Source organism: Dromiciops gliroides, chromosome 1 (genome assembly GCF_019393635.1).
Source record: "Dromiciops gliroides isolate mDroGli1 chromosome 1, mDroGli1.pri, whole genome shotgun sequence".
Classification (NCBI taxonomy): Eukaryota; Metazoa; Chordata; class Mammalia; order Microbiotheria; family Microbiotheriidae; genus Dromiciops; species Dromiciops gliroides.
This window is the reverse complement of record NC_057861.1, coordinates 365,838,196-365,862,748: the sequence shown is the minus strand read 5'-3', so window position 1 is coordinate 365,862,748 and position 24,553 is coordinate 365,838,196. Positions and strand designations below refer to the sequence as shown.

The 24,553-nt window shown below is 35.1% G+C and overlaps 1 protein-coding gene and 2 pseudogenes across 2 annotated transcripts in view; all 3 read left to right on the top strand.

Annotated features, from left to right (window-relative positions):
- The window catches only part of CDH18 (cadherin 18), a 1,453,365-nt gene that overhangs the window by 382,413 nt on the left and 1,046,399 nt on the right, over positions 1 to 24,553 (top strand). The window lies entirely within an intron of this gene.
- LOC122729750 lies at positions 548 to 1,006 on the top strand (annotated as a pseudogene).
- LOC122729733 lies at positions 5,758 to 6,102 on the top strand (annotated as a pseudogene).

The following is a 24,553-nucleotide window of genomic DNA, read 5'->3' as shown; positions in this document are numbered from 1 at the left end:
CAGTGTGATACAATCAGCACAATGCCATATATAAACAGGAAAAAGGAAGTACTTTTTCTTCCACATGGAATTTTTCTTCCATTTGATTTTTGCATGTCCTTTTTGATTTTGTGATGTCCTCCATCACAGAAACAAATACATTGGGTGAACACACACAACACTGTTTATGTCTACTATTCTATTTATTTGTTGTTATACTTTTCAGGGAATCTAATGTCATTTCAGTATATACAAGGGAAATATAACATTCAAGGAAATTATTTATAGTAGCATTTTAACCATTTTTTTAATTGTTACAACAATAAACAATAGGTGATCATATATATACTCAGGACTGTATAGATTTAGTTTCAGGATATCACCCACAAAAGCATTCTCATACTTTATCAATGATTCCTTCAGTCCTCAGGCAAATTTTTCTCTTGCATATCATATGGTGATGAGAGGCATATGGAGTAGTCCATTTTCACAATTACTTTTTCTTGGTGATGATGACCATGACATCAATTCACTCCTCTTTAAGATATCAATTCCTCCTCTTCTCTTCCGTGGTGGCTCTGAGGTCAAAATGAAGTTCAATCCCTTTGTGACATCTGATTAGAGCAAGAACCACAAGAGGCATTTCAATGCCCCTTCCCACATACAGAGGAAGATTATGTCTTCTTCTCTTTTGAAGGAGCTGAGGCAGAAGTACAATGTCTGCTTCATGCCTATTCAAAAAGATGATGAAGTCCAGGAAATTCGAGAACACCACAAAGGACAGCGGATTGGCAAGGTAGTCCAGGTTTACAGAAAGAAATACATGATCTACATTGAGCATGTGCAGCGGGAGAAGGCTAATGGCACAACTGTCCATGTGGGCATTAATCCCAGAAAGGTGATTATCACAAGGCTAAAAGTGCACAAAGATCGCAAAAAGATCCTTGAACGGACTGCCAAATCTTACCAATTAGGAAAGGAAAAAGGCAAATATAAGGAAGAAACAATTGAGAAAATGCAAGAGTAAAAATTACATGACTGTAATTAAATTGCTAGAATGGACACACATACAAAAAGATATCAATTCCTTAATGTTCTCAAAATTGTATCTATTCTACTAGAGATCTTCTCTGTATATATTAGATTTATTTTTGTTGTTGTTCTTATCTTTATTTATTTTAAAGGCTTTTCAACTTTCTTTTGCTGCACATTAGTGACTGAAAATATGATGATTTCACCCTAACTGATGGATATGAAAGTTTGTTAAAGAAATCTTGACAGAGAGTTTCCATTATTCATCTTTGTTATCCTCTCTGAAGCTTTATGCTTAAATTTTCTCAGAGCAATCTAGATTAAATTAGTCTTGTCAAAACTTTTGGTAAAGTCTTTCATTACAACTTTTACTTTCCAGACAATGCTGCTTGTGAAATTATACCCATAGTCTTTTGCAAACAAGTTAGCATTGTGTTCTAGTGTTGCTTGCCTCCTGTCCCTTTCATTATCTAGATCAAAAGTTGGCTAGTTGAGAGAGTTCCTAGGTTCATTTGGTCTTTGTGCCAATTTTTAAAAATAATTTAAATATTCTTACTAATAATGATAATAATCTAATCTATGATGATTAATATCCTCTTATTCATTTCTCACTTTTGAATATCATCATCTTACAAAAATAGGTCAAATTAAGTTGTTTTAATTGCACACCAAATCTCACTTCTATTTCTTCTTATAATTTGATCTTGATTTTAACCTTTGCTCTAACAGGTGAATAACCTGCCTTATACTCGAATATTGATTTTTTTCTTTGTTTTGGGATGTTTTTTGGTTTGTGGTTTTTTTTTTTATAGGGCAATGAGGGTTAAGTGACTTGCCCAGGGTCACACAGCTAGTAAGTGTCAAGTGTCTGAGGCCAGATTTGAACTCAGGTCCTCCTGAATCTAGAACTAGTACTTTATCCACTGTGCCACCTAGCTGCCCCCTCAGATATTGATTTTAACTTCTCTTATATAAGTAAAAGAACATGTTCCTTTCTCATAAGAGACATTCTATTTTATACTTTCCAAGAATAGTACCTTATGACTTGCTAAAAAAAAATTAGTTATATTAGATAGATAAATTTGATAAAAAGATTTAAGCCCTTACTATGTATCAAACATTGTGCCAAATGTTGGAGACACAGAAAGAGGAAAACAAGACAGTTTTTACTCTCAAAGTGCTCACATTGAAGATACCACTTAAAAGGGAGGTAGAAACTGGGGAAGGGCACCTATATGGTGGCAAGGTAGCTAGGGTAGAAAGTGATCTGATAGGGAAGTGAGCATTGTTACTGGAATGTCAAATGATAAAGCAATTGCAGGTATTAAGGTATGTTCATTGCATTTTGAGAGTATGGTCTTATCAGAGTTATAATTAGGGTAGGGAGACTAAACGGAGGCCTTAGAGTGCTGAGGACACATTTTTAAGTAGATAGAACTAAGCTCATCATAAAAATAGAACTAATTATGGGTTAAAATATGAAACCCATATACTAGATGGCTTCTTAGACCCAATAACTATCCAGATAATTTTTTGTCTCTTTAATCTCCCCATCCTATTCCCATTTGGGAGATATCTGCTTGGGAGAAAGGGGAGAGAACATCTTAAGATCTCTCCATGTTGAACCCAAACACCCTGGTTGCTACCTGATGTCCCTTTCATTTTAACTTATGCATTTTGATGACATTTTTCATGCTGCTTGCCTCAGTTATTTCAAATGCTAATTTTGTCTCTGGGTCATATTGAATTCTTATACAATTACTCTACCACCTTATAGTATGCAAAAGAAGTTAGTATATGAACTACAGTTTGGTTTGTTGTGGTCTTCTTTGCAAATATTTATCAAGACTACTTAAAAATTAGAAGCTCAAATATCCCATGAAATAATATTTTTGGTATCTTTGGACATGTATTACAATTAAAGCAACTTGACCATCTAGAAGTTTATATTTGATTATATATATATATATATATATATATATATATATGTATATATATATATGGGTGTTTCAAATAATTTTACCAAATGAAACATGCCATCTTAAAAAGGGATTCATGAAAAAAACAATTCTATTACTGTTGAAGGGCAGGAGTGTGCTACTTGTTTTTAATGGAATGATGGAAACAGCATGTCTCTTTTTTTGTTGCTACACAGAAGACATGGTCTATGTTGGATCAAATTTCCTATGGTTGTTCTAGACTCTTAAAGACAATACCTCTGTGTTAAGTACTGGGACAATTTATATAATCCTTGAGGACTCAGGAGTGAAGAGATTTCTACTTCAAAGAACAATGACACTTGTATTCAGTATCTATGGCCTTGACTATTGTTAGGGCAAAAGTAATAATTTTAGATTGCTATATCTGATTGATTGATTTTTTTTCTTTTATAACTTTTTTATTGTATTAGTGATCCATGTCATCAATTGCTATCCTCAAGTCTTCCTAACCAGGCAAAGATTGGAATGTTTTGCTTTTTTCTTTCTCCTTCTACTTAGTGAAATATAACAATTTCAGTGTAACTTAATTATGGTGTAAAATGTAAATTGATTTTCTTCTGTTATGTTTGCCTGTGATGCTAATTTTTCTTTAATGCTAATTGGATTCTACAAGTGTCTCCAAAAGTAAATATACAATATCCTTCCACTGCATGATAAAGTAACTTGAATATATGTTTGTTCTGCAGTGCCTGAGCAGATAATATGAAACAGTACCAAATACAGTAGTATTAATAGTACTTGCTATTTCTGAAAAGTAACTGTTTTCATTCACAATTCAGGTTAGTACTAAAGTCACTTAGCTCCACTCTAAAACTCCCAGGTATTGCTTTAGGAATTCTAGATATCAATTTGTGAAAGTCATATGTTGACTGCTTTCTAATGAGAAACTAATGTGCTGTAATATGGATTGAATCATTTTGATGTTGCACCAACTGTGTGTTAGAATATATATTTACTTGTGGGGAAAATGATAAAACATTACTGAAATTATTTGAGTCTACAAAAAAAAAAAACCAACCAAACCAGAAGTAGCACTTGAATATTCTTTTAGTTTGTGTTTCATCTGCTAACTGTCTAGTAATGATTTTCTAGTTATGTAGTTGAGCATTAATTATGAGCTACCATAATACAGGTTTTTCTTTTGTTATTTTCCCAAAGTGTGGTTCATTCTTTCAAGGACTGATGAATAAGACAGAGACAGTCAGAGAAACAAAGACAGAAATAGACAGACAGATCTTGAAATTTTGGGAGGCACCATGATATAGGTAAAAGAATATGGACCATAGATTAGGAAAAAATGAGTTTAAATCCCCATTGAAGCCTTATGTATCACTTTGATGTTCTGCACTTCAGTTTTTTTCATTTGTGGAAACGAACTTCCATTCTTTACCTATATTTTTGTGAGGAAAGTGATTGCAGTAGTTGAGAAGTTTGAAGAACCCAGAAAATAGTGATTTTTTTCATCTATATGTATTTCTTGAAGATGATTTACTAAGCTAAAGAGAGGTTGTGGTTTGCTTCAGTGAAATAAAAATTCAAACCATTGAAATTATAGATCTTTGTTATTTTGAAGTTAATATGTTCTTCATTTTTATTGTCCAGCAGAGATTTCTTGAGCAGCAGAAAAATTTTGTACAGCACTCCCTCCAATATTTCCACTGATGGACCAACTGCTAACCACATTTAGGACACTGCCTGAATAGGCTTTTTCTAGGCAATTTGTCTTATTACACATATTGAGAGTTGTTGCAATATGGATCTATGGTGTCCTGATTGTAAAAATATTATTCTGTCATTTTATTCTACTCCTTCACCACTTCTGCCACTCAATTATCCACCCTGGAAAATAGTATCTTGCAACTATTGATATCTGCTAGCATCTTCCTCTCTCTGATCTTCCTCTCTATTCGTAACTGAGGAACAATTTTCAATTAAAATATAATTGTAGCTATATTGGGCGCAAAGTAATTTTTCTGACTGGTGACTTTTCATTAAAATCTAGTTTCCACAAAATTAAAAGAAGATAGATAAGATGAATACTTTTAGATCTGTGTTGTCATCAAAATATAAATTTACTAAGGTGTATTTTTATCTTCTTTAAAGCCATAATAAAGTATTAACTCCTTATATTTATTGCCTTTGCCATTTTAGCCTCTACCTCCAGTTTCCCTATTAATAATAATGGAATGAGCATGCCAATAGTTGAATTCCCAAATTAGTTCACTTAAAATTGTCTCATCTTTTAGTGTTGTGGCTTATTGTACAAGACTGTAAACTTCCCAAGGTGAGGGACTCTTACTAATAGTACAAACAACACTGAAGATAGAGTCAGTAGTTTTGAGTTGAAATGTAAGATCAACTATGATGTTTATTTTGCTGTATGTGTATTGGCAATGGGGGACTTCATATAGTTGGGCTTCAGGTTGCCAATTTATAAAACAAAGGGTTTGGATTAGATGATCTTTAAAATGTCATTTCATTTTAAATCCTTTATCCTTTGATCCAAAGGAGAGTATTAACGTTAAAGAATTAACATGATTAGAGCTATAATTAGGAAGATGGACCTGAAACGACCCTAACTAACAAAGAATTGGTCCAGGGAAAGGTTTTAATAGGTTATAAAAATGCAACATATGCTTTCCCTGCCTTGACGCCACCATGGACAGACTCGCCGTGGGCCCCACCACTCCCGCAGCGCCAGGCCTTGACCTCCGGACAGGACGGGAGTAGAGCCTAGACCGCCGACATGCACTACATGGCCGCCTACCTCCTGGCTGTTGTAGGCGGCAAAGACTCCCCCAACTCCAAGGACCTGAAGAAGATCCCAGACCGTGTGGACATGGAGATGGACGAGGAGCGCATGAAGAAGGTCATTGCAAGCTGAGTGGCAAGAACATTGAAGATGTTCACACAGGGGAGCAGTAAGCTGGCCTCCATGCCCTCTGGTGGTGCCATTGCTGTTACTGCCAGTGCTGGTTCTGCCGTCCCAGTTGCTGCTGTTGCTGCCCCTGCTGCTGCAGAGGAGAAGTTAGAAAAGAAGAAGAAGTCAAAAGAGTCTGATGATGACATGAGCTTTGGTCTCTTTGACTGAGCAACCACCCTGATCCTGGAGTGAATAATAAACCTTTTATTTAAGAAGGAAAAAAAATGCAACACATATATTCCATTAACAAAGGCAAATTAAATGATTCCACCAAAAGCTCCAATACAGTATGAGGAGAAAGATGTTCCAAGGGGCTATAGAGGTGGTAGACTGCAGTTTGCTTGTTCTCTCCATACCCCAAAAGAAATGCCCCCATTGCCCTGCCTCTTTCCAGGAAGACCTACTTTTCTTTAGCATTTCATCTACAATTTTTAAGTCCTTCTTACTCCTCACCTCCATGTAAGAGTAAGTAATAATGAAGGTAGATGCTACCTTCCCTCCTCCAAAATATATGGGAGAGACTCTGTCAAGGGTTCTCTGTAATCCAAAATGTCCTCCAAATTTCTTTCTAACTGTAAAATTTTATTCTATAAGTCACACATTTTCATTCCCACTCAATTGAATTTGTCTTATTTCCTGTATTATAATTTTAGCTTTTGCAACTTGTTAATTACTTTGAAAATATAGCAAGAACAAAAGTAAAAACAATCCCTTCCTCCTGTATACCTTGAGACATACTCTAATCTATAGCCCTAAGGAGCTCTGGAGAGAAAGGTCTCAGATTTAGACCCATTTCTATATAACACTGATTCTAACAAGTACATAAATATATAGCATGACTTCTGGATGAGTCCTTTTTTCAGCCTGAATGCCACTCCCAAATGACACTCCTTGCTCCAGAAGCATCAAGGATGAGCTGGCTTAAAAATCCATCATAGACTTTGACTCAGACTCCTGAAGACTTGCTCTTTTGATCTTTCAAAATTCACAAGTTCAGAAACACCATATTAAATTCCTTTACCTAAAAAGAAAAGAACAAATGGTGAAGCAAAAGGTAAGGGGCCAAAATTCACAAGGATATATGTTGGCCTTAGAAGGGAGGAGGTCCATGGCCTCTCTTATCTTATAGTATTATCTCTTGCTAGACACTTGAAACCAAATCTCCTATGTTATTTTTACAAGATTAATTTCAGAGTTGATTTTATGATGCTTTGATGCTACTCACTCTAATTGTTTCTACTTATCCTGGAAAGGGACTTGGGAATCTGAATTGCTCATGTATCAATAAGCATAAAGAGAGAATAGAAGAAAGGAGAGGACAGACTGCACATGAGTAGTGAGGAGCAACTGTGAATAGATGACTATAATTGTATAAGTCCTAAGAGATATAGAATAGACATCTCTAGTCTCTTCCCCAAAGGAGGTTTTCATTTCTGTCAAAAGAGGAAGCAATGAGTTGGAGGTATTATTTTATTCAGTATTTTTGTACCACTTTAACCAAGCTATTGACCCTTTTTTCATGATTTCCTTGAATAACTCTCATTTCTCTTCCCAATTTTTCCTCTTCCTCTCTGATTTGATTTTTATAATCCCTTTTATGTGTTCCCAGGAATTCCTTTTGGGTCTAAGATTAATTCAACCTTTTCTTTGAAGTTTTCAATGTAGCAGTTTTGATTTTATTGTCTTCTTATGAGTTTATATTCTGATATAAACTGTTTTCCACTTTGGATATGTAACCACTGTCCGTTTTCCCCTGAGGCCACAAGCTTTGCTGTATTAGTGCTCTTCCTTGCCTTGAGATTGTAACCTAGGACTGTGACCTAGCTCTGCGTATGGGAAATGTAAGAGTCCAACATTCAGTGTCATCAAAAAGATTTCTACACTTTCTGACCAGTTGTCTTCCCCCTTGCTGTTTTAAGACTAAGAGTTCTAGCAGCTACCACCACTGATTCAGTCACTCCAAGATCTTTTGTTGGTTTGTTGGAGGTCGCCTGCCCTGGACTGCACTTTACTCTCACCCTGGCATGACAGACCAGGTTTCCGGCTGTTCTAATTTGTCTCAGCCTGGAAAATTGTTTTACTCCATCCCTTTGTGAGTTCTGCCACTCTAGAATTCACTTTGTAGCATTATTTAAAGTTTTTTGGAGAGGAATTTGGGAATGCTCAGAGGAATTAATGCATTTTCTCTGCCATCTTGACTCTCTCCCCACCCCCCATCTATTATTTTTAAGACACTTTGGACTACTTTTCCAATAATTATCATTTTAAAAGATCTGTATGTAGCCTTAATCAAAAAGGATAGCAGAGTTGGGGAACTATGGTTGTGTAATAGATATACACTGGTCAAATAGTGTTTGTAGTATTTTGACATTTTTTTTTCTATTTAATTTTCAACCCTTTTTAAAGATAGGTCACTGGGTAATAGAGAGAGCACAAATTTACGTGGAAGTGACTCTGATTTTAAAAGATCAATAAAAATGATATACAATATTAAAAAAAGATAGCATGATGCCTTTTTCATATATTCTCCCTTCTAGGGAGAGTACCTTAAACTGAATAAGGACTTAAATGCTGATTATAAAGCATTGAAAATAATTTTTGTTTCCCAGATGTATTGATGACTCATGCCTGTAATCCGAGCTAATTGGGAGGCTGAATCTGTTGGATCTCCCAGTAGCTCAGTAGTACTGAGATGCAGAAGATTAGGCTGATTAGGTGTTAGCATTAAATTCATCATGGATATGGTAAGCCATAAGAACAGGATAAGGCAGAAAACAAGCATTTATTGTCCACTATGTGCCAAACACTGTGCTAAGCACTTTACAAATATCTCATTTATCCTTATATCAACCCTAGGGGAGAGGTGATAAGTGACAGAGTGGATAGAGTACTAAGCATGGAGTCAGAAAAACTAGAGTTCAGATCTGCTATGAGTTATACCTCTGTGACCGTGGACTACTAACAACTTTTGTTTGTGTTAGTTTCCTCAAATATATAGTGATGATGATAATACTACCTACCTTGCAAGGTGAAGGAGATAATATCTGTAAAGCACTCAGCATAGTGCCTGACACTGGTATATAAGAAATGCTTATCTACTTCCTTCTTCTTATTATTCCCATAATAGAAGGTAGAGGTTAAGTGATTTGTCCATGTTTACACTGGTAATAAGTATCTGGCTTTGCATTTGATCTCAAGACTCTAGGCCCAGCTGCTCTATCCACTGCATCTCCTAGCTGCTTTGAAGGGGGAATCAGGTTGTTTAAAGATGGGTGAAACAGAGAAGGTCTAAGCCCCTATGATGATCAGGAAAAGTTTTGGATCACGAGTGACTACTGTTCTTCCAGCTTTGATGAAATGGGGAAGCACGGTCTTAAAAATTAATAACAGCAATAATAATTAATAAATAATAAGACAATTTAGAAGAAAATTTCCTTAAGTAGAAAACAAGGAAAAAAAAGTGTTACTCCTTAATGATAGAAAGGTGAAGTCATCTAGAAGAGTTTTTGTGGTTGCCTTATATGATATATTCCTACTTCTTATTAAGTTCAAGTTACTTCAAATTCAGGAATTTCAAATGTGAAGGAGAGAATCAGCCAGCTGTATGTTGAGGTCAAGACACATAGGTAGAGACCTCTGTTTTAATGGTAGTTAAGCTGTCAGAGCTATAAAAATCTTTTACCTTCTTCAAGTAAAGGTTACTATCCAAGAGTGTCTGGTACAGATGAAGATGATGCTGTTTTCGGTTCTGTTCACATTCGTTATGTGCCTGCAAAAGGAATAAGATGAGAATTTTCTCCCCTTTTCCTGGGCTTCAGTCTTTGAGATCAATTACCTGTTCTTGTTTTACTTAGTTTCCTCAGTCAATTTCTATACATATGAAAGCATAGATTCTTTGAAATCCTAAGAGGTTTTTTTTCACATTTCATTACCTGCCTTCTTATAATAAAATTGGTATTAATGGAGGTAGATTCAAATTTTCAAGTTTTTATTAGCTTCCCTCAGATAAATATATTTATAGGGAAAACTGAAGTAACACTTGCATTTTTTTAGCTCTTGTCCCAGACTCCAGGTTAATAATGCGTGTATGTGGTCACATTTGTGTTTGTATGAACATGGGCAGGGGGTGGTTGCGGGGGGGGAGGGGGGGAGGACTTCAGGAGAGTGTTACTCCTACCTACATTTCTACTGAAAAGAATGTGGGAATGGGCAGTAGATGAAGCTCTTAAAGTTTGGCATTATTTGTTTTCAGGGAAATGTGAGGTGAAGCACTGTACTAAGAGGATGAAAAGAATAATCTTGGCATAACACTTTTGAAACTGGCTAATCCCCTGATATCATGGTGGAACAGGGGATGGATAGAGTTCTGGGTGTGAAATCAAGATGGCTTGAGTTCAAATTATGCTTTAAAGATTTGCTAGCTATGATCCTGAATAAGTCACTTAACCTCTTCTGACTGTTTCCTCAATTTAAAATGGGAATATTATCAGCACTTGTCTTATTAGGCTATTGTGGGGATTAGATGAGATGATATTGGTAAAGTGCTTAGCACAATGTCTGGGATATAGTAGGCACTTAATAAATGCTTGTTTTGAATAAATTCTTGTTTCCTTCTCTTATTCTAAACAATATTTAAATAGTGTAAAGATTGTGTTATTCTGAGTTTCATTGAAGGCAAAACAGAAAAAGTTAAAAGTTAGAGAGAAAGATTCTTAACCTGGTGTCCATGGATGCTCAAGGAGTCATTGGGTATATTTCATGGTGTTGATCATGCTGAATGTGAGAAAAAATGCATCTTTATTTTTAGTTACCTTTTGTTTCTTTGGTGATCCTAGATATATTAATTTATGCATTTAAAACCATTATTCTGAAGAGGGACCCATAGGGTTCATCAGATCAGCAAAGGGATCTATACACACACACACACACACACACACACACACACACTCACTCACTCACAAATTAAGAATTTTTAAAATGACAGGGTCAATTCAATATAAGGTATGTGTGTATACATATTCTCTCTCTCTCACTCCCTCCATATACACATGTGAGTATATATATATATGTATGTATATATATATATATATATACATACACACACAGAGACAACACAGAATGAGCTTGTGGAAAACTAAAGTTTTAACATTAGAGAATGAGGAGATATATATAGTATATGGATATGGCTATATAGACTGTGTGTAATGGTGGGGATGTACATATATTTATATGTGTGTAAGTTTATATATATTACATCTGCTATGTATATGTAAGTATATCTATATTTTATATGTATAGTATAATATAGTGGTTGTGATGGTATAATAGGGAGATAGATATGGATATGGATGTGGGTGTGGGTGTAGGTGTGGATGTGGATATAGATATATATGATATAGAGATAGAGATGGATGATAGAGATAGAAATAAATACCACCTAGCTGCCCCAATCCTTTTACTACTTCATGAAGAGCTTTCCATCAAAATTTCCATCTCTTTTCTTCAAATAGTTCCTTTTAAAGCCATCTGCAATGCTATCCTTCTTCATCCTCTTAGTACAGTGCTTCACCTCACATTTCCCTGAAAACAAATAATGCCAAACTTTAAGAGCTTCATCTACTGCCCATTCCCACACTATTAATCTCTTTAACATTGTCCACCAATCTTTCCTTTGTGGTTCTAGAAGAGGAGTTTCTGCTTACCAGTGCCAACCTTCTACTTGTTCCCTTGATCTCATATTCTATTTTTTCCAGGAGTTTGCTTTTCTGATTATCCTCATTTTCCTTCTATTGTTAAAACTCTCCTTATCCACAATCTCATTCTGAATTGTCTGTAAGTATGGCCACATCTCTCCCATTGATCCTTTTCGAAGCATTGTCAGTCCTTTGAAATCTTACTTTCATTACAATTCAATTTAAACTATTTTCTTCAAGGTCATCAAACATCTCTTCATTGCTAAATCCAATGGTCTTTTTTCTTTCCTCAAACTGATATAATAAGAACAAAAAATAAATTTATTAGCACTTGAAAACTAAACTACATAAATTAAAATAGGGAAGAGCTTGGCTGCATTTTATTTGAAAAAGTTCTGGGGTTTTAGTTTAGGATTTGAAAGTGTGATATAGAAGCCAAAGAAGTTAATGTGATATTGGCCTGAATTAAGAGAGGCACAATGTTCACAGTGAGAAATGAAAAAGCTTAATTGTAGTCTGCCCAACTCAGATCACATCTGGAACATTCTTTTTGATTATAGGCTCTTTTTTTTATTATGGTCATATGAGAAAGGAGTTCGGTCAACTGGAGAGTGCCTAGATAAGGGATATCAAGATAATAGGGCTCGGGGCAGCTAGGTGGTGCAGTGGATAAAGCACTGGCCCTGGAGTCAGGAGTACCTGAGTTCAAATCCAGCCTCAGACACTTAACACTAGCTGTGTGACCCTGGGCAAGTCACTTAACCCCAATTGCCTCACTAAAAAAAAAAAAAGTCTAAAAAAAAAAAAGATAATAGGGCTCAACCTCATGTCATAGGAAGATCAGATAAAGAAACTTGGTTAGTATGAAGAAGTAAAGAATGAAGGGAGACGGAATGGTTGTAAAATTATTTGAAAAGCTGATATGTGCATGAGGGATTAGACTTTACTTCCTTGTATGCTAAAGGCAGAATTAAGAGACTTCAATTGGAACTTGTAGAAGAGCTGATTTTCAAGCAACTAGGTGGTACAGTGGATAGAGCACTGGCCCTGGATTCAGGAGGACCTGAGTTCAAATCCAGCCTCAGATCCTTGACACTTACTAGCTGTGTGACCCTGGGCAAGTCACTTAACTTCCAATTGCCTCAAAAAAAAACCAGCTGATTTCCAGTCAAGGTTAGGAAAGTTTTTTCCAACCAATTTGACCAAAAGTTGAATGGGTAAACCTTGGAGTTATCTGGTCCCTCTTGCTTAAAGGTCTTCATATGGAAGCTAGAAAATCCCTTTTCATATATTGTATCTTTGTGTCTGATCAGGCTAGATAGTCACTGAAGTGCTTTCCAAATGTGATATTTAATTCTGTGATGACTTATTAAAAATGCCACTAAAATTAGCTCATTTAGTCAGAGCATTAGGCAATTTAAACTACTGAATGAAATAGATTACTGGATAAATTATCTCTGTTGTTGTTGTTGATTTTTAAGTCTACGTTTCTAAACATGAATCTAGTATCATGGTTTTATAATTGAAATGATTTCAGGATTCCTATAGCAGAATGATCCCCTTCACTGAAGTGGGGATGAAGGTTCAAATCCCACATCCAACACTACCTTACTATGTGACTTTAGGCAAGTCACTTAAATCCTTTTGGTCTCAGCTTCTTCATTCATAAAAAAGACACAGTTGAACTGGATGGGTTCTAAAGTCCCTGACAGTACTAAATCTATGATCCTATATGATTCCAACCAGTAATCAGCTGCTACTTGTGGCTGGAAATTAATTAAATGTTAAATAGTTGTAAAAGCATAACTGCTGATTTAGTTGTTCCCTAATTGCTTATTCTTCATGAAGCTATTTAGGTTGTTTTGAATCTATAGTTTTCCCTCTTGTGTAATTCTACCTGCACTCATTTGCAAGTGTATCTCAGAAACAAACTTACTCCTATTCAATTATTTTAATTGAATACAAGCATGATTCAAGTAGGTAGCATGTTTTTGTTTAATCCCTTTAGTGACTCAAACACATTTAACACATACTGTGTGATCCTGGGCAAGTTAATTAACCTATCAGTTCCCTAGGCCACTCTCTGATATTATATGTTTCAGAGCAAGTACCATCTGCATTAGTAGGTAGACTTTTGTTAATGGAAGATTCCTATATCAATTAAATAACAGGACTGAACCAAAAAAGGAGAAAGACTCAAAAATGCATTTGGTGTCTATTCTTCCTATAAAAATTGATTAAGAACAGCTTTTAAATATGATTTAAGAATTGTTGGTTAGTATATTTATCCTGTGATGACTATACAGGAAGGAAAGGAGATGTATTCCAGACTTAGTGTTGTCTTTTTAATTTGTCTAGACTGAATTGGGTATAATAAAGATATCCATTTTTAAACAGATATGGTAAAAGGCATTTTAGACGTTATGAATTTCTTTTAAATATTTTCATTTTATTTAAAAAATAAGCTATTCATTGAATTGTATTTATTATTCATTACATTTAAAGTTACCTAAATTAAGCAATGTCATATGTCATAAATAGGCAGATTGAGATGTCAAACGGTTGCAAAAGAGAGGAGCAAGGTAGGATTTCCTAGGACAACATAGTGCTCACTATAAGAAGGTGGTTTAGTTTATTGGCAATATACAAAGATTCAAGGGGCCAAAATCTATGTTTTACTATCTTTATCATCCTTTGTGAAAAGGAAATTGAAGAGAAAAAATGGAAGAAAGATGTTTGACCTGCATAGCATTTCCTTCTTCCTCCCACCCTGACCTCTGCCATCACATGCAATTGCTATCATCACTTGTAGAAAGATAGGCAACTAAGACCTTCCAACCCCTGGGTCAAAGGAGTTTCAGAACATCAATTATTTACCTTGATAGCAGCAATTGCTGGGCTTTTGTAGCTATGGTACAGTTTTCCTTCTGACTACCAGTTACAACATTACTTTTAAAGAACTTTAAAGTGGTTGTAGCAAGAAGCAGTAGAAGGAAGACAAAATCTAAAGTTTTTCAGATACTAAACTTAAGAAAATCATCCTGAAGATATTTAAAGATGTGACTGGAATACCAGCAGCAAACTTTCCAAAAATATAACTAGATACATAAAGATTTTTGTAAAACATAAAATGCTTTTGACCATAAATTTGAATGAGGCTATCACAGTTGGACCCTAGTGAAGAAAATTGAAATGTAAACAAACAAACAAACAACAAAAGACAAGTAGATCAGATAGTCTTATACACAAAGGTGGTCTATATGCTAGATGATTCAGTTTTGGAGGAATAGAATTGATTCTCAAGATTATGGAAAAAGCAGAGGATTAAAAATGCTTGGGTAAGGGACAGCTAGGTGGTGCAGTGGATAGAGCAGCAACCCTGGAGTCAGGAGGACCTGAGTTCAAATCCGACCTCAGACACTTGACACTAGCTGTGTGACCCTGGGCAAGTCACTTAACCCCAATTGCCTCACCCCCCAAAAAAATGCTTGGGTAAAATTTTAGAATTTATTATTTATGTACCCAAAAGGATGACTAAGAAAATATGAATAGCCTTCAACATGGAATTTTCCTATTTTGCTATCTATAAGATGTTTATGATAATTTATTACAAGAACATAGTGAAGAAATTACATGAGAAAAGTTAAAGATATCAGAAGGAAATAAACAGATTTTTGCATATGATACTCTAAATGGACCACAGCTTTGTAGGTTCAAAATTGATTGAAATGCATAGAGTACACAAGTTATCATATGAATTTGCAAAAAAAAAAAAAAAAGGTCCCTTAAAGGCTGTATTCCATATAAATGCCAAAAACATAAACGATTCCTTGAAAAATGTAATAAGATGGATAATTTTGATCAAAAACACTCTGATTATGGATATGTGGATCATAAAACAGGGAGACATAATGGTTTCAAATGTGTTTTTTTACCATTATTGGGAGGAGGGGGAGGATTAGCATAAAATCCAAATGGAAGATACAATTGTACTGCTTTTGTCAAAGAGTACAGTGCCTCAGAAATAAGATACAAAATCAGCTGGAAATTTGGCCTTTCTTCATAGGAAAAGCAACAACAAAAACAAACAAACAAATAGATGAAGCAAGACAACTATTCAGACTCTCATCCAATTGGTTGGACAACTCAATGGTGTTCATCCATTAGTACACAGAATTTACAGATACTTCTAAGACAATAAGCTTGACCTCATAAGTAACTTCAAACTACACTCTATAACAAAGGACCATTTCTTTTTAACAGTAATATTTTTTCTAGTAATACAATATGATCTTGGAGAATTAAATTTAAAAGTCACTTAAAGAGTAATAGAAAAGAATATGGTGGGCAATAGTAGTCAGCATTAACTTTTCAGTAAATATATAATATAAATGATGTCAACAGAGAGTTGTATTTCCAAAAAAGGATATGGACTGCTCATGTGGCAAGAGTCAGACAAAGCCATTAGACAATACCTACACCCTATTTTAATAAGGCCACCATTACACTGGGTATAGTCCATTAGGAAACAGGACAATATTTTTATATGGTGAGAGGGTGACAATGGTTTGCAATCTATGTTGTTGCAACACTCACAATGATGAGATAATGAATACATAGATAAAACAAAGTGTTGAATACGATAACTTTTGTTGTTACACCTCTGTGATTCTTGATCTATATTCCTTCTCTTGTTCACTACCATGACTTCAACACTTACTTCCATGTGGATAACGTCCATAGTTATATTTTCTCCATCTCTGAAGATTCTTTAGATCCCAAGGTCTAAAGGGTATATATTTTCTTGGAATGTCAAGAAAACAGATCAGAATTCTGAATACATATTGTGCTCATCACCATACATGGTAGTTAATTGCCTATGGTACTATTAATACTGTGATGGGTAAAACTAAATGTGTATGGTCACCCTACCTGTCCCCCGTATGGGGAAAGCTAACTAAGACAAGTTTAACAATTTAGATATTAAACATTTATTAAAAGATATTAGAGGTTAACAAAGAGAGAATAATAGTAGGAAAACCCTAACTACCTCAACCATTCCTGGTTCAGCTACCAACCCCATGAGGTTCCAACCACCAACCCCCAAAGCCGACGGACCAAACCAACTGCCTCACACACTGCTTCAAGCTGATTGGTTGAGAGTGGTCACATGCTCACACAGCAGGGGGCCCCTGTAATATTAATAATATTCTCACAATACATAGAATATGTTTCAGATATATATTTTCACCGGTGTGCTTATTTTGATTGGCTTGAAACACTAGCATACTCATCACATGCAAAAACTTGTTTCTATTAAAATCATCCATCTAAATTGTAAAAGATTGTAACATAATCTATTCATAAGCTAGAAGACTGCCTATAGTTATTTTTTCATATGTGCATTATATTCTAAACATGAACACACAGGCACACAGACACACACACACACACACACACACACACACCAAGTTCTTAAGGGAAAAGAAATATATTTTATTTGTGCAGCTCAGTGCCTAAAACAATGCACTGTATATTACAATAGACACTTAATAAATACTTTTTCAATAATAGTAGTAGTGATAATGGTATTTGGTTTCATGAAAGGAGAATTAGATTCAAATTCAAATGAGACTTGGCTTTGAATCCGACATTGGATACTTTCTAGCTGTGTGCCCATAGAATAGTTATTAAGTGTTTCTAAGTCTAACTTTTCTCTTTTATAAAATGTAGATAACAATACTAGCAGTACTTACGTCTCCAGGTTGTTGTGAGATTTACATGAACTATAGTATGCAACGATCTTTCTGAAACTTTAAGCCTCATCAAAATAATTACTGCCAGAACATAATGGAGAGAAGACCATCCTTGGAGTCAAGAATTCCTATGTTCAAGTTCTTTCTCTGGGACATGCTACCAATAGGAGTGTAAGGTGTTTAGGGAAGACTAGTGCCCCTGGTGTGAGGGCTGCCAAGCCCTTTTTAGGGTTGCTTTCCATCTTTGGTGTCTACCTGATCTATCCAACTCTCATCTGTAGCTCCAAGAAGCTGAAGTGGCTACAGTCTGGTAAATCATTTCGCAGAAGGGCTAAATCAGTTTGAGGGTAACAAGAGTCTCAAACCCATTGGTGAGTTAGAGGGTGTCTACTTCAAGCAGGGAAAAATTTCCCTTGTTGTAATGTATGGATAAGAACAATTTACTCCAATGGCCTTCAAAGAAGCTGATGCAGGCTCTGTAGAGTCCTTAGAGTTTGGTTAGACTTTGAAGACATCAGTTATCCACTGCATCCTGAGCTATCACCAGTTGTCTTGATCTTTGTTTTGACACTGGACCCCAATGACTCTGGAAGAGAGAATAAGGCCAACATCTTCACATAATTCTATCTCACTTAAATCAAATTTGTGCATTAGTCAAAAGATATCACCCATAACATTTTATCATTTTTACCTACCTTAAAGTCCTGTGGCAAAAAGAAAGTGAAGAAGCAGCAAGTACAGGTACAGTTGGAAATGTAGTCATAACCCTGCACACAGGCAGCACAGACCATAGGGTCATCTTCTTATTGGACTGAAGCAGAAGTGGGATTCAGCAACCTCATGAGTGTCCAAGAAACCTTTTTGAATGACTACACTGCTCCCCTTCTGCTATGAGGGACTAGAAAAGGTCCCCAAAGAACTGTTTGCTTTACACAATCCTGGCCTGCTTGCCACAGCATTCGGGGGATCACACCCTGCAACTGAAACGCACACAAAAATGTACAAAAACTTTTGAGAAGAAATTCCACTCACCATTGGAATAAGGGCATGTGCATATGCTTGTGGATAACATGAAAGATGAACAGCTCTTGCTGTGAAAGAACTCAGCAGGTAGCAGAAGCCCTGTGTGAAATAAGGCTGACAAATGAAGGCCAACTTAAAGTTGGAGCTGGATATAGATATTTATTTTTCTGGCATGGCTGCAGTGATGGGGAACACCATGAAGCTGGTATAGGTTTTGGAATCCAATTTAATCGGGTCAACAAGCTTGTATGCCTACCAACAAATGGGAAAAACAGATTCGTGACAATGTGATTGCCCCTTGCAGGAAAGCACCATGTCACCATCATGAGTGCATATTCTCCCACCATGATGTACCATGATGAAGTCAAAGGAAAAATGATGAATACCTGGAGACCCTCATCATCAATTAGCTGAAAGATGACAAGCTCACACAAGGCAAGTACGCATGTGGAAGTCAGAAGAAATGATACAAAGACACTTTCAAGGTCTGTCTGAAGGATTCTGGAATTGGTTGTGAGCTATGAGAGGCACTGGCACAGAACTGTTCAGCACCCTATGCCCTCATCAAAGAAGATGCTATATTCTGTGAGCAAAGCAGAATTACAGTAGTGCAAAATAAACATGAGATACACAAATTTAGACATCTCCACTTCAAATGTTCATGTGGATTGTTTGTGCCTGACCTGTGGAAAACCTTCCAAGCTCAGATTGGACTGATCCACCAGTTAGCCACACTGTACCTTGACTCCAGCATAATGATGTCATTTTGGTCCTCTTTGAGAACAAAGGAAAACAAGTAACTGGCTATATGATTTTAGGCAAACCACTTAATCTCTCAGAGTCCCAGACAATTACTTAAGAATATAAACTATGGGGCAGCTAGGTGGCACAGTGGATAAAACACTGGCCTTAGATTCATGAGGAGCTGAGGTCAAATCCGGCCTCAGCCACTTGACACTAGCTGTGTGACCCTAGGCAAGTCACTTAACCCCAATTGCCTCACCAAAAAAAGAAAGAAAGAAAGAAAGAAAGAAAAGAAAAAGAATATAAACTATATTGATAGAATGGGTTTCCCCATCAGAACTTCCCAATACCAATGAACTAATAAGTGTGAAGAACCACCATCCTATTATTAAAATTATCAGTAACAGCAGCAACAACTGAAATAGTAGTAAATGTAGACTGCTAAGGTACTCTGATCCATTTTGAAACACATGCTCCTCTCTTGAATTCGTATAACTTCCATGAAAGCCCCTTAATGAAAGTAATTATACAATAAATATTTCTTTAAAAAATATCATTTCAACAAAAAAAAATTCCTTGTAGAGATTTGAGCTACTATGAAAGCATAATCCGTATATGTTTTAGAAGAGAAATGTAATAAGGTGAAAGGGACTTAACATAAATAACTTCTGAAAAGTGACCTATAGAGTGAGAGTACACTTTTATGTGACTGAGTATATATTTCATGGAATGTGAACGTATGCTCATCTTAAAATAATTCTTTTGAATATTTGAATTCCAATTAAAATCAAGTGATTGTTTATTGAAGGTATTCTTTTTAATGACTGGTTCAAGTAAAAATAGCAGATTACTGAAAATATGGAAGCACCAATAAGATTATGTGAGTTGAAGACATAAATATCTTAAGAATATTACTGATAGTTATAAATGTGAGACATTTACATAGCTGTATGTGATTACATCATCACCATAAGGCTGACTATATATTAAATCATGGTTTTGTTTTGTCTTGTTTTTTATCTTTGCAGTATCTCACAAAAGCTACTAAGGTATAAATGGGTCACACTTCAGGGGTACTTAGATTGCCTCAGAGATTCTTAAAGCACTGACATTTTAGAGTTGCTTTGTGTCCAATACATCATCATATGTGTATAATAACTCTTTGAAGTTGGTAATTCAAGTATTGTTGTCCCCATTTTGCACACGGAAAAACTGGGAATCCAAGAACTTAGGAGAGTTTCCTAATGATATACAGGTTGTAACAGATGTGGGGGAAATTTTAAAACTTTTGTCTCTAGTCCCATTGCATTTTCCATGGAACCATAAACCCAGTTCTTTTTAAATGTTTTCTTTTTTTTCTTTTTTCTTTGTGGGGCAATGAGGTTTAAGCGACTTGCCCAGGGTCACACAGCTAGTAAGTGTCAAGTGTCTGAGGCTAGATTTGAACTCAGACTCTCCTGAATCCAGGGCTGGTGCTTTATCCACTGAGCTACCTAGCTGCGCCTCTAAAATGTTTTCTTAAAGGATTCCATCCTACCTGAATCAATTTCTTTTCAATAAATTCCCATATTTCATCACGTTGGAAAGCTTTTGTGAGCCTGTTCTATGATGTGTAGAGTAGATGTCAGTGCTTTAAAGATCAATAATAAATTCATTACCTTTTGTTATGTTCTATGTTTTGACTAGAGTACATGTCAAATGAAAGGTCATTTTCATTTTTGCTTTGCCTGCCCCTTAACACCTTCCTTCACCTAGAACCTATAAAAAAGATAGCAAGCAAAGTATCTTAAAACTAGAATATGTTGCTGTTAGCTGTGGCAGCCCCTCTTTCTCTTCCCTGCCTCCTACATTTGAATGGCTTCTTGCAACACTGGAAAATTATGGGACCCAGAAGGCCTGAGTTCTAGCTGAAGTTTTGAATTGACCTAATTAACTTAGCCAAGTGATTTAAGGCAAATGATTAACCCTCTTGTGACTTTCATGTCCTCTTGCATAAAAGGAGAAGGAAGGACGAGATAACTTCTCTAGTTCCTTCTAGTTCTAACAGACTATGAATTGTTCCCACCACTCAGAAAAAAAAACATTTAGTTCATGGCTCATAGATCATCTCTATAAGGAATCCTTTCCTATTTCCTTAACTTTTTAGTGTTTTATCCATTACTCTTCTAAGCATAGGGCAGTCACACAATGGGTGATTGATAAATGACTAAGAAATGTCTTTTAATTAATTGTCATATAGCTACTTAATTTACCTCTATGTAATCTTATGTACCTGAATATCCTTTCTGTAGAAAGTTCTTGAGGGCAAAGATTGTTTTTGTTTTTGTTTTTGTTTTATTGTTCTTTGTTTTCTATCTTCACATTCCATGAAATTTCTATGATGTCTTTCATACAATGGATATATTGCAATGTTTGTTAGATTAGATTCTATATTATGTTTTAGTATAATAAAGCTGAGAAGTGAAGAACATGTAGGACCAGCACATCATCCTGTTGTATGATGAGTGAAATAAATTGTTTTATTTCCTATTCAAAGGACACCTTAAGCATGTAGGTATAATTTTAAGTAAACTTATCATAGGGTAAAATATTATTAAAAATTATTGTAAAATATGTACCCAGGATTTTTCTTTTCATATCTGCTTTTACTTTGAATAATGGCTCATGGGATTATCTTTCAATATTATAGAACTTCAATTCTTGTCATATTTTATATGTTAAACCACTTATTAATGGATTAAATAAGTAATTATTCAAATGAAAAGATCACCAAAAAGAAATGGAATGCTGAATAATATAAACAGTAATAAACAAAATAATACCTAATACTTATCATTTATGTAGTATTTAAAGGTTTTCAAAGCACTGTACATACATAATCACATACACAGACACACATAGAAAGACACACATAGAAATACAGATATACACACACATACATTGCATATGCAAATTATTTTCAAGGAAACTAGATTGAATAACTGTTGTGATTTTTACAATAAAAAGATAGAAGTTTGATTAGTTATTACTATAGGCTGCAAAAATTTAGCACCTACCAAATGCCTAGAAAGACATTTTTTATGGCTAGAATTATACATCAAAGCTCTTTCTTTCTCATAGCCTTACAGATGACAAATCCCTAAACTAAAATAAAGACTTTAGAATCTGCTACAAAATCAACAAAAATGTTTTATCAGAAGAATCATTATCATTGATCAAAATGTTACTCACAATTGTCCAGATATGATATTAATCCTAAAAACCGAAGCATATTTTATTAGATGCTGCCATACCACATCACCATAATTTCTAAGCTATACTAAGCAAAAAAGGTTTTCAATACCACAAAACCTGACTGAGGAGATAGATATAATCTCAGAAATGAATGTGGTACATTCTCTCCATGCTGTCCAGTGAGCTACTGGGAATTGTATTGAGATGCTTTCAATGAGATTAAAACTTTGAATTCAACTACAAAAGGAAATTATTTTACCCATCTTTTAAATAGTTCATAGAACATTACATATAAAGAAATAGCAGGATAACAACTTGATTCTCAAACATTTCTATTTGAACCATATCAAAAAGGGTGAAAAAAATTAGACATAAAACACTTTCACTATATACCAATACTCTAACATTATAAAATTGGAAACAGATTTTACCCTTTGTTGGCAATGACTTCATACTAGTTGGTATTTTCCCCCCTTCTTTTCTCCCTTCCCCATCAGTGGCATCCATTGGTCCAAGGCACATAATAACTTAATCTCAACCAGTGCACAGCAATTATGAAATACTAACTGTATGCCTCAGCATATATTCAATTAAAGAAAGGATGAAATCAAGGAGCTACTGAAACATGAAGAAGGGAAGTTTGAGGACTCTGAGATCAGTGAAAATCATTACTGAAGGGCAGCTGGGTGGTGCAGTGGATAAAGCACCTGCCCTGGATTCAGGAGGACCTAAGTTCAAATCTGGCCTCAGACACTTGACAATTACTGGCTGTGTGACCCTGGGCAAGTCACTTAACCCTCATTGCCCTGCAAAAAGAAAGAAAGAAAGAAAGAAAGAAAGAAAGAAAGAAAGAAAGAAAGAAAGAAAGAAAGAAGGAAGGAAGGAAGGAAGGAAGGAAGGAAGGAAGGAAGGAAGGAAGGAAGGAAGGAAGGAAGGAAGGAAGGAAAGAAAGAAAGAAAGAAAGAAAGAAAGAAAGAAAGAAAGAAAGAAAAAGAAAAGAAAATCATTACTTAAAGCAAACGCCAGAAATCATACCTAATAATGAAAAAAATAAACAAAAAACAGCCTGACATCCCAATTGATTTTGAAAGGGAAATGAGCAGTCTTTTTTTTGAGATTGATAACATGAATACAATTAACTGATTAATTATAGTAAAGACAAATAATCTTTAAAAGTTGGTCTATTATAACAATCATCATGAAGGAATGCATTTTCACACAATTTTTAACAGAAAGTCTAAAAATAATATCAATTCAGTATTTATTTAGCAAGATTTTTGAAAGTTACAAACATTAATATTTCTGTGAATTATCAAAAAGCCTTTGGCACACTTCCACAATCATATCTTAGCATTGCTAAAAATATTCAAGATAGAACTAAATATCTTCAGAAAACCAGAATATTCCATGTACACTAGGAAAAATGTTCTCTACTTAAAAAGTCATTGATATAATAATGTCAAGAATAAATTATGTAAAATTTGGCAATTTTAAGGATTCATTTTTATCCCATTTTGATACTATTTTGCCTTTAATCTATTATAATCAATCCTAAAAGGAATGAAAGATGGCTTCCAAATTAAAGAGGGAGTAAAAAAATTTCATTAATCATTCCATGTGCATGAATGATATCAAGCTATATGACTATATTTTAAAAAATCTCTTTTATTACCTTCTTCATGTCTTTGAATCTTTAATAAGTGATATCCAAATACTGTTTGGACTTACTAAATGTAAAAGTCTTAATATATGGCAAGGAAAGGTCTACACTGAAAGATTTAAGGTCATAGTCAAGCTGAACCATGGAATGAAGACAATATTGAGAAATACCGCAATCTTCCCCAGGAGAGATCCATCTATCATAAAACTCTCAGGGAAGACTCTGTGCAGTATATGTTAAAAGACTTAACAATATCCTCAAATCAACCTCAGTGGAGGAAAACAATAACAAGGACAAACATTTAAGGCTTATAATAAACTAGCCTTAATATATGCTTTTATAACAGATTTGGAAAGAAAGTATACCTACAAAAATATGGACAAATTAGTGAAACAAGGGGACCATCATCTTAATGAAGATATAGAAAATAGCACTTCCTTTCCCAAAAGAAGCTTCTAACAAATAGCAAATTTAAAGGAATGTGCTTGGGGCCGGCTAGGTGGCACAGT